Raw genomic sequence first — 12422 nt, forward strand, 5'->3', positions numbered from 1 at the left:
GGCAGTTAGGAATCAGCAAACACAGAGACCATTGGAGATGAGAGAAACCAGAATGTCATGGAGATCAGTTCTGCCATTTTACATCTGAGATAACAGGCCCAGAGATGAGGAAGGACCTGACCAAGGCCTCACAGCTTGTCAAGGCAGATCTTTAACTTGAACACATTCTAGGTTCATTCTTCTTCCTTATACCTCCAATCAGAGGCATACACAGCCCAACCTCATTATTTAACTGGAATTCCTCCCATGGGCCTCGCCCATGATCTCTAACTACCTAAATCAGTGACTTCTTAATTCTGTTCATCAATAAGAAAAGCAAACCATGTGTTGAGTCCTCAGTCTGTGCCTTGGCCCTGTGGTTCACATGGAGCCCCTTTGACCTTGTAAGTGACTTGCCCAAACTCACACAGATTGAAAGATGGGGCTTAGATTTGGGTCTAGGTATTCTTGCAGGTATTGGGATTGTCTGACTCCAGAGTCCCCAGTCTTAACCACTGTACTGGGTGGACTTCTTGGCTTTTAACATCTTAACATTTCTGTTTAACGAATCCAGTTCAATTGAACAAACACCAACAGAAAATGTCCCAGGAGCTATTTTTCTTTGATGATGATAGAGTTCATGGATCTAGTCATATGTTCTGGTCTGTTCTGCTTTCCCTAACCCAACACATTTGTGGCTCATGTCAAATGGATATAGCTTGTCTGATTTCTCAACTCATATTTGCACAGTTTTGAATGGGACCCAAAATAAGAGAGGGTGCTTCAACAGATCCAAGCTGCTGTGGAAGCTGCTCTACCATGTGGGCTGTCTGACCCAGCACATACAGCAGTACACGAAGTGTCTGTGGCAGGCTGAGATGTTTGTATGAAGCCCTTGGCAGGCCCTAGTCAATGAATCACAGCAAAGACCATCAATGCTTTGAGCAGATATGCCATCCTATATTAATAAATATTCTCCTTTGAGAAACAGCTTTTGGCTTGATCACAGGCTCTAGTAGAAGCTCAATACCATGGGCCACCAAGTTAACATGTGACTTGAGTGGCCCCATCATGAACTAGGTGTTAGGTGTCTGAAACATTAAAATATAAAGTTAAGCATGCATGCCTCACTCCATCATCAAATGGAAGTGATATACAAAATTGGGCTCAAACAAGCCCTAAAGCAGCAGTCCCAAACTTTTTGGCACCAGAGACTGGTTTTGTGGAAGATACTTTCCCCATGGACCAGGGGATGAGTGATGGTTTCGGGATGATTCCAGCGCGATACATTCAAGCTCACTTCCTGCTATGTGGTCCGGTTCCTAACAGGCCCAGACTGGTACTGGACTAACTGGCCTGGAGGTTGGGGATTCCTGCCCTAAAGCAGAAGTAAATTCCATGAGCAGTTAGTCCAAATGTCATGGCCCACTCATGGGCATTCTTACAGGGCCCATGTTCAGAAGAGGCCCACATTTGGTTTAATGCTCTGCTGTCACTCTCTCGAAATCCTTAATTTTTGTGCAAGGGGCCCTTTATTTTAATTTTTCTCTGGGCTCCATAAATTATATATCAAATTCTGTTTCTGCCACATTGCTTAACCTGCATCTCTGGCTGCATGAGCATTTTGTATGACCGGTTGACTTAAGAAGAAAAGATTCAGACTTGGTTCACACATGATTATCTGTGAGATACAGATATTACCTGAAAGTGAATGGCTATAAAAGTATATCTCCACTTCACAGTATCCATGAAGGACAATGGTAAATGAACATCCTTCCAGTGAACAGAATTGTTCATCATGCCAGGAAGAAGAGATAGCCAAATGTTTGTATCTACACTGATTCATGCACAGTAGCTAATGGTATAACTGGGTGGTCAAGGACATGGAATACTGGTAACAAGGAGTTCTGGGAAGAGGTTTATGAATAGATATCTCTGAATGGGCACATAATATAAAGATATTTGTATCTTTGCTCAACAGAGAGTAACCTCAGCAGAGGAGGAGCTTAATAATGTGGTAGATGAGATGACTCATTCTGGATACCAGACAGCCTCTCTCTCCCCAGCCACCTTTCCTTGACCAATTGGCTTGTGAACAAAGTGATTATGGTGACAGGAATGGAGGTTATGCATGGGCTCAGCAGTATGGACTTCCATTCACCAAGGCTGACCTGGCTACAGCCACCGCTAAATGCCCAATATGACAACAATAGAGACCAACAATGAGCCCTTGATAGTACATTATTTTTGGGGAGCAATGAGGAATCATCCAGCCACTTGGTGGCAGGTTGATTACCGTGGGATGCTTCCAGATACTTTGAACATAGGTTTGCCCACTTACAATGCTTTTGTCAAAACCACTATACATGGACGTACAGAATGCCTTAGTCAGTCTCATGGTATTCAATATAGCATTGCTTCTGACCAAAGAACTCATTTTACATCCAATGAAGTATAGTAATGAGCTCATGCTCATGGATTTTCCCTGATCTTACCATGTTTTTCATCACTCTGAAGCAGCTGACCTGCTAAAATTGTGGAATGGCCTTTTGAAGACATGGTCATGATACCAGTTGTGTGGTAATACCTTACTGAGCTGGGCAAGGTCTTACAGACTGAGGCATGTGCTCTTAATCAGTGATCAAGATCTGGCGCTCCTTCTCTCACAGTCAGAATTCATGGCCCTCAAATCAAGGAGTGGAAATGGGAGTGGCTTCCCTCATTATTTCCACTAGTGCCCCTGTATTTTGGGATCTTCTTGTCTAAAGAGCTTAGTTTCCAAAGGAGAAATACATACACCACAGCAATGATTCCATTAAACTGGAAGTTGGAACTTCTTCTTGACCTCTCTGGGCTCTTCATGTTAGAGAATCAACAGACAAAGAAGGAGGGACTACTGTATCAGTGATTTTATCAAGGGAAAATTGCTTGCTGCTATACAATGAGGGTAAGGAGAAATATTCTAGCATACCTGGAATTCAGGAGATTTCTGGAGGCATCTGTTGGTTCTCCAATGTCCAGTGATAAAAATCCATGGTAAACTACAGCAATCTATAGCAGGCTGGCCTGTTAGTGGTCCAAACCCTTAAGGGGTAATCTCTGTCAGGTAAGAAACCATAATCGCCTGAAGATGCTTATTGAGGGCAAAGGGAATAGTAGAATAAAGTAGTTAAAAGTACAAACTACAACCACATGACAAGTTGCAGAAATGAGGACTATAATAGTTATGATATTTCTTCCTTATTCTGAGAGGAATATATTAACTGATTTTTCTTCTTTTCTTTTCCCATTTTTTTTCCCATCAAAAATAAGATGTGTTAATAGTAGTGAACTTTATATCTTAGCATTTAATTTACAAGATATCACCAGATGAGTATGACTCAGTCAGAAGAGGAATAAACATTGCCCAAGGACGGACAAAAGAACTTTGTCTTCTCTTTTACAGAGTAGATTACTGTTTTTGGTGGTACATGAAATTGTTGCATCATGTGAGGCAAAGCGTGATCTTGCTGCTGTGTCTTTTTTGGATGTTAAATATGACTAAAAGAAATATGTATGATGTTAAGTTGTCATGGATGGGCTGTGGTCATTGTAGTTTATCCACTTACCTAAGCTGAAACTTTTTCCAGAATTCTCTTCTCTCCCTGGTTGCAGGTTAAGGTTGGCCACAAGAGAAGTTAGCATAAGATTTAAAAGGAAGAAGTGAAGCTATATAGTCACTTTGTTATGCTCTAAAGGTTGTTGTAGGGCAGGCATTGTTGAAACTCATGCATGTTGTGATTGATTTGCTGATTCATACTGTTGATGAGGGATGGAAGCTGGATGCGCAGTCTACTGGCTCCTACCTTCTGGTATCCTTCCTTCTCTGAATCCTGGACCAGGTATATGCGAAGCTGTGTGGCAAAGGTACCAGCTATTTCTCCAGGCCACTTAGGTCATCAAGAGCAACAGTGATGAGAGAGGGACATGGTCTGGTCTGCCCTTCCAGGTTCCAGCTGAACCTCAGTTTCCCTAATTCCCATCAATCTTCCCTTCACAGCTTCCAGCTCTGGTAACTTCAGGCTTGACATGAGACGCAGAAGTGACAGTCTTAGGTAGACTGCATAACCAGTCTCAATGCTAGGTCTCATCCCTTAATAAATATCTTATTTTCTCTCACTCATAGCAATTCATCTTCCCTGACTGAGCCCTGACTAATACATCTGAACTGATACATCCTCTCAAAATTCTTTCATATTCATTATTCCACTTAATTCTTATAGTAACCCCTTGAGGTAGATAATATTACTGTTAATTTGAAGAAGATTAATTTGAAATCAGATAGGTTAAGGGACATTCCCAAAGTCACCCAACTATTAAATAGCCAAAACAGGATTCAAAGCCAAGTCTAAATGATTCCGAGTTAAAAATTCTTCTGCTCCCCAAACACATTGACTCTATACTTTGTTATAGTTCTCAATTTGTGTCTTTGTTGCTCTGTTTTTTTATCTTGATGTCATCAGACACCAAGAAATTAGTTTTTATGAGGGGTGATCATGAAATCAACTTTACCCTTGTCTCCTGCTACCTTTATCCCTGCTACTAGATAAAATCTCAGGCCCAGTGACTTTTCTGTTCATTAGTAGGCAATACGAAGTTCTACAAACAGGTTATAAAACGTAGAGTAGGTTTAAATCCTGTATGTTAATTAGCACTTCAATTTATATTTGGAGTAACATTCCCTCATTCCCTTCTTCTCTGACCCTCATCCTCCTCCCCAGCTACACTGGCTACAGTCTAACTGTCTACCTTTGAGGAAAGGATGTGGTTAGCATCCTTCTCTCTCCTTGGCCTCACTCTCCCTGGCTCTCACCCTCCCGCCAGGATGGAAGTTGGGAGGAGGAAGAAAAGGCAGGAAAGTTATTTTGTTTTTCTAAACAGTTTTGCATACCATAATTGATATCCACAAAATTCAGCAAATGTAAGTGTGTGATTCAATAATTTTTAGTAGACTTATAGAGTTGTGCAATCAACTTAAATTGAACTCTTTTAGAACATTTCCATTAATCCAAAAAGTTCTCCTGAGCCCATTTGCAGTTAATCCCCATTCTTCCCCTAGTGTAAGGCAACCACTGGTCTGCTTTCTGTCTTTATAAATTTGCCTTTTTCTGGATATTTCCTATAAATGGAATAATATACTATGTGCTGTTTTGTGTCTTGATTCTTTTATTTAACATAAAGTACTTGATGTTTATTCATCTTGTGGCATGAATCAGATATCTGTTACTTTTTTATTGCTAAATACTATTCTATTGTATGGTTATATAATGTTTTATTTATCCATTCACCAGTTGATGAATGTTTGGGTTGTTTCCAGTGTTTGGCTATTATGAACAATACTGTTATAAAAATTCACATACATGTCTTTCTGTGGATATATATTTTTATTTCTCTTGGGTTTGTTCCTAGAAAAGGAATTTCTGCATCTAATGGTGTGCTTATACTTAATTTTTAAAGAAACACCCAAACTGTTTTCCAAAGGAGCTGTCGCATTTTACATTCCTATCAGTAATGTATCCTCACCAATAATAATTGTTGTCTGTCTTTTTTATTCTGGCCACTCTAGTAGATGTATAGAGGTATCTATTTCATTAATTCCCCATTTCCTAAAGACTATAATGTTGAGTATTTCCTTATGTATATTCAAATCTTTTGCCCGTTTTTCATCAACAGACAAGTGGATAAAAATATATATAGAGGGTCTGGCACAAATAAAGCTCCTTTTTTATTACAAAATCATAAGCATGTAATTCTGTGAAATAACAATATCACACTCAAGCACACTATATGACATTTTAGGTGAAATGTTCAAATTAAAACTACAAATTATTACACCCATACTATTACCCTACCAACCACACTCATGCAGGCCTTACTTCTGCCAGACCCTGTACAATGGAATTACTCAGCTATAAAAAGAATGAGATCTTACTATTTGTGACAGCATGGATGGACCTAGAGGGTATTATGCTAAGTAAAATAAGCCATATAGAGAAAGACAAATACCATATGATATCACTTGCATGTGGAATCTAAAGAACAAAGTAAAGGAGCAAGCAAAATAGAAACAGAATTATAGATACAGAGAAGAAACTGATGGAAGCTGGAAGGAAGGAGTGTTGGTGGACCAGGTAAAAAAAGATGATGGGATTAAGAAGTACTAGTTGATAGTTATAAAATAGTCATGGGATATAAGGTACAGCATAGGAAATATAGTAAATAATATAGTAGTAACTATCTATGGTTCCAGGTGGGTATTTGAATTATCAAAGAGGATACTTTGTAACCTATATGAATGTATTATCTCTGCTGTGTACCTGAAACTAATACAAAAAAGGGTTGAATGCAAACTGTAATTGAAAAATAAAATTAAAAAAGTCTTTTGCTCACTTTGAATTGAATTGTCTTATTTATTAGTGAGAATTCTTTAAATTGTGAATATGAGTCCTTTGTCAAATATATGATTTGCAAATATTTCCCTATATATGGCTTGTCTTTTTAGTTCATTTCTATTTCTAAAATGCCTTTTGAAATGCAAAACTTTAAAATTTTGACACAGCCCAGTTTGTCACTTTTTTCCTTTATGAATTGTGCTGTTAAGTGTCATGCCTAAGAACTCTTTGATTAACCCAAGTTAATCTATTTTTATTCTAAGAAATTTTATAATTTTAACACCATTTGTTGAAAAATCTATCCTTTCTGCATTGAATTGTTGAAAACAAATTGTACAGAACTTAAAGGTTCTATTTCTGCACTTTCAATTCTGTCCAATTGATCTATATTATATTTTATATGTAGATTCTATATGCCCATTCTTATGTCAACACCACACTGTCTTGATTATTGTAGCTTTATAGTAAGTTTTGAAATTGGGTAGTATAAATCCTCCAACTTTGTTCTTCATTTCTGGTTTTTTTTGTTATTCTAGTTCCTTTGCATTTCTGTATAACTTTTAATATAAGCTTGCCAATTTCTTTGCAAAAAAAAAATGAGCAAACAAAAAAATGCCATCTTAACAATACTGAGTCTTCCAATCCAAGAACATTTAAAAGGATGTTGTTTAATTTCCAAATATTTGGGAATTCTTCAGATATTTGTCATTGTTTTATAATTTAATTCCTTTGCGGTCAGATGTCATACTTTGTTAGACTTCAATTCTGTTCAATTTATTGAAACTTGTTTTATGATTCTAGTCACTTGTTTTAGAATCTAGTGTTTTAAGGAGAATGTTACAGGCATGCTAGATTAGAAATAGGATTAAAGACAAGGAAGATATTTCCTAATGATAAAATGGTTACCCAGCGGCTGCAGAATACATATGATTTTAAAGCACACTTGAAATATTCTTCAGGAAAGATGTTATAGTATGCCATAAAACAAATCTTAATTAATTTTAAAAGACTGAAGTCATACAAAGTATGGTATCTGACCATAAAAGAACTAAACTATAATGTCAGAAAAAATAGACTTTCACACACACTCACAAAACACACACACACACACAACACGCAAACACACATGCAATGCTAGTTATGTCAGGTTCGCTGATAGCGTTATTCATCTCTTATATCCTTGCTGATTTACTGTCTAGTGATTTAATAAATTATTGAGAGTAGGATATTAAAATCTCCAACTCTTATTATTAAATTTTGCATTTCTCCATTCAATTCTGTCACTCTTTTCTTTATGAATTTTGAGGTTCTGTTATTTGTTATATTTTCCTGATGCATTGACAATTTTATTATTATAAAATATTTTTCTTTGTCTCTGATATTTCTGGTTTTGAAATCTATGTTGTCTGATATTAATATAGCCACTCCAGTTCTTTTATAAATACTGTTTGCACAGTATTTATACTTCTTGTACTTTTTCCAAGCTTTTACTTTTAATCTGTTTGTGTTTTTAAATAATAGAATATTTTTCTTGCAGACAACATATAATTGATTCTCATTTTTTTAAGTTCAGTCTAATAAGCTCTGCTTTTGATTGGATTTTTAGGCCATTTACATTTAATGTGTTTACTTTATGGTTGAATTTATATTTACTACTTTGCTATATTTTCCTTATGTTTTCTGCTCTTCTTTGACCACTCTTTGTGTGTTAAGTACTTTCTTTTTTAACCTGAGGATATATTCATTAATTTCAAAGAGAGAGACAGGAGGGGGAAGAGAGAGAGACAGACAGACAGACAGGCATTGATGTGAGAGAAATATTGGTTAGTTGTCTCCCATATGTGCCCTGACTGGGAATGGAACCTACAACCTTTTGACACAAGGTTTGATGCTCCAGCCAAATAAGCCACCTGGCCAGAGCTAAACACATTTTTAAGAAGTATAATTTTGTTTATTTTAATCATGTTTGAAGGTTATTTTGCCTAAAATTTTGAAGAATAGTTTGCTGGATTTAGAATTATTGGTTAAGAATATTTTTCTTTCAGCTCTTTGAATATGACATTTTACTGTCTTCTGGCCTCCACTGTTTCAGACAAGAAGTCAGCCATTTTCATATTGATACTTCCTGTATGTAACGTCATTCTTTCCCCTTCTTCCAAGATTTCTCTTTATTTTAGCTTATATGAGTTAGTTAGACTTTATGTCTAGCTGTGAATTTCTTTGTGTTTATTCCACTTAGAATTTTTTGTGCTTCTTGGGTGAGTAGATTAAAGGTTTTTATCAGATTTTGGAAATTTTATGCCATTATATTTTAAAATATTTTTTCTGTCCTTTCATATCTCTTCATCCCTGGGACTCCCATTATATGAATATAGGCACAACTGATGTCGTTCTACAGGTCTCTGAGGAACTGTTCGTTTGTCTTCATTTTGTTTCCTCTCTCTTCTCCAGATTGGTAATTTCTATTAATTTATCCTCAAATTCACAGATTCTTCTTCCATCTTGTATTTGCTACTGAGCTCCTCTAGTGAACTTTTCATTTTAGCTATATTTTTCAACGTCAGAATTTTTATTTGGTTCTTTTAAAAAATATAATTTATGTGTCTTAATTGAGAATCTCTATTTGTTCATTCATTGATGTCCCTCTTTTCTTTAATTCTTTAAGCACTGTTTTCTTCAGCTCTATAAAATTTTTTTTTTTTTAGTTTTGTGAGATTAACTTCTTAAATTTATTTTATGGAATTTATTGGGCTGACACTGGTAAACATTTATAGTAGCTGCTTTTAAATCTTTGCTTGCTAACTCCGGCATTTGAGGACGCTCTGTTTCCATTGACTGCTTTTTATATTGCATATGAGTTATACTTTATGGTTAGTTTGTCTGTCTGACAACTTTTTTTTATTGAAAACAGGACATTCTGGATAATCTTTTGGAGCAACTCTGGATTCTGATCCTGCGGCCCCCCCAAAGGGCTGTTTAAATTGTTTTGTAATTTACCATGGCTAAATCTGTGAAACCCACAGTATATGGGTAATGATGTCTCAGCTCAGCTCTGTTTTGAGTTTTCTTACTTTTATTTATAAGCTTAGCTCTTTAAAACTCACCATTGTGCCCTTATAGTGTAGTGATTAGCCAGTGATTTCATACAGCCTCAAGTTAGAACACCAAAGATTCCTGCTATTCTTACCTTAAATTCATCAGTTTTTTTTTAGGTACAAGCACTTCTGACATTGTCATATGACTTTGGTTGATTTTTCAGAATGCTGAAATGGTTGTTTTTCAATTTTGTCAAGATTCTTCATTGCTTTGGGGTGTAAGTTTTACGGATCTCCCTGCTCAGCCATTGTTAAAAGTCCTTTCTTCCACAGAGAAATTTTTGCCTGATCAGCACAGTTGTAAAATGGCTTTGCATATATCAGACTCTCTCTTCTGAGTTCTTTTGTAAGTTTTTCAGGGACTGTTCAGCTGGTCCCCTCCAAATGCAACGTCCCTGATGTGGGCTGTGCATTCTCTTCCTTCAGCTCCTTCTCCCCAGATGAGTTTGGCTTTCCAGTGACCTACTCCACACCAACTCCCACCAGTTCTTCTCAGTATCATGGTCCCATGATTCTTCCAGGTAGTCCTCTTTGATACCATCTAAAATCGCTCCTGGCTCACTTTCTTTCCCATGTGGCCCACATATGGTCCTCAGGAAACATGTATTAATCCCTGTCCTAGCAAGCTCAGAGAGTGCCAGCCTTCCCAATAAAGCAACTACTCTCCTTTGATCCACCACAAAATTAATTCACCATCTGTCTCTTGCCCTCTTGATTTCTAGGCTGGAGCCTGACACTGTCCACATTCCCAACTTTGGGGAGAATTTAGTGAGGTCCTTGAGTCAGCACCTTCAAGCTGTTTTCACTGCGTGCATGAAGAGAAAGAATTTTGCTGCAGGTCTCTCGAAGAAATCCTCCTTGTAACATTCTTTCTCAATGTCCATACTTTTAATTCTTTTTATAGAAAGGGGTTTTTTAGAGGTATGAAACCAGTTTCCAGATATTTCCTTTTGAAAATCTGCTTCTCACCCTGAAACATTATTTTAGAATTTCTTATCTATTGTATCTTGCTGCCTCATTAAAAATTCCAATTCAGCATCCCATTACACTTGTGTTTATTTTTAGAGACTTCTCTGGTCCCCTTTAGACTAAACAATGTTTCTTAAAATTACGGGATGTTCATCAATGTTATGTGAAAAATGGGTCTTATGAGGAAATAACTGTGCTAAGCAAATCTTTTTTTTTTTTTTTTGCTGTGAGCCTTCTCAGAACCTTTAATATGTTAATATGCATTGTGAAGTTCCAAGGGCTGTTTAGAATACACAGCTTTTCTCAAACTTATTTGACCATGAGAAACACTCTCTGTACCTTTTTGACAAACGTTTTTAAGAGAGTAGCATTCTACAGAACACATTTTGGAAATATTGGCCTGGAAAGTACCTATGGAAAGAGAAGGTATTTTCCTCCTCATCCGGAGTGCTCCCCTAAGGCAGGCAACATGTTATTGCCTTTCACCTCCTCCTAACCACAGCAATTCTGAAAGTTTCATGTGCTTTTACTTGTTTAACGTGAATGTAGTAGAGCTTGACTGCATGGTCTCCACTAGACTGAGTCCCTTACTGATAGCAATCCCATTTTATTCATCTTTGCATTTCCAGGGCTTACCACAGGTCCAGGACTGAGCAGGAATGAATGAAAAATAGTATTGGAGGAGGGTTTCTTTGCTGTTGCTTCTGTTGCTGCTTCTTTTTTAAAAAAAGAATGTTTAAAAAACCCCCCAAAACAAAAACTTCTACATTTGAGTCCCAAATTGCGTATGTGCTTCAATCAAACAAGTCTATTGGGTGTTTACAAAACTCCCCAGAGTATGAAAACCTGTGCTTATTATATCTGCAGGAGGATTCATTAAGTGTGCAAATGGCCTATACTGTTTCTAACAGCAACCTGGGTGGGTTTTCTCTTTCTTTATATCTGTGTATGTGATTGTGTACACACAGCTAAAGAGACGAGTTGCTGAGAACTTCCCCCCAAAAATGAATGGGATAAAACAGATTGTCAAGTTACTGACTGGTAATTAAAAACAGATTCCTAACATTGCTTTACCATTTTAAAGAAATTTTCTTTTAAAAGACAAAACTACCGAATGGTGAAACATGTCATGCTTCTACTGAAGTCTCTTAGTCTTCCACAAGTCCCTACTCAGTTGCACATACACATATATGCCAGTGCAGACTCACACATACCTGAAGACTGTAAGGAATCTTAAATTATTTTCAGTGGGGAAAAGTGTGTGTGTGCGTGTGATTTACTAATCGCCACCCTCAATGTAGATCAGTTGGGAAAATCTCTTTCCCTCAAACATTCCAAAATAGAACTTCACCCTGGAGCTGACTGGGGCACTTGGCCCTGAGCATTATTTTTCAAAGGGTTTTGAGCTACTGAAAATGGGACTATAATGGGAGTTTGTATGCAGTCATGACTGTGCAAGAACTCTGGCTCCAGAAATAACATCAGCAGCTGTGGCTACTAGCGGGCACGTTCTTCCTCAGCCTGGGGACCTTAGGCTCTGATCACACGTTGTTGGTGGGGGGTGGTCAGGAAGGAATTCCACCCCCTTTCCCACCCACTCAAGCACTCTTCGCACTGTGTGACATTCCATCCCACATCTGGCCAGGTGCATGTCTTACTGCCCTCCCCGGGTGGGGGGAACATACCGGATTAGACACACACGTGGCCTGCCTTGCTGTGGGGGTAGAGGGCTGCCGCCACGATGTCCCAGGGTTGTGTGTCTTGTGGTTAAACACTTAGGGTTTTGACGTAGACAAGGCAGCAGAGCCGACCCTCCAAGCCACTGCAAATAACCTGAGAAGGCTTCTCAAAAATGCAGTTCTGAGCCTCAGAAGGAGACGGCCTTTATGGGGGCAATTTTCCAATTGCTGCTTATTTGGTGTGGTCATGTCTGAGCCAGGGGAGGTTT

Source organism: Pteronotus mesoamericanus, unplaced genomic scaffold (assembly GCF_021234165.1).
Source record: "Pteronotus mesoamericanus isolate MK-2021 breed Mesoamerican mustached bat unplaced genomic scaffold, CSHL_Meso_final contig_20, whole genome shotgun sequence".
Taxonomy (NCBI): domain Eukaryota; kingdom Metazoa; phylum Chordata; class Mammalia; order Chiroptera; family Mormoopidae; genus Pteronotus; species Pteronotus mesoamericanus.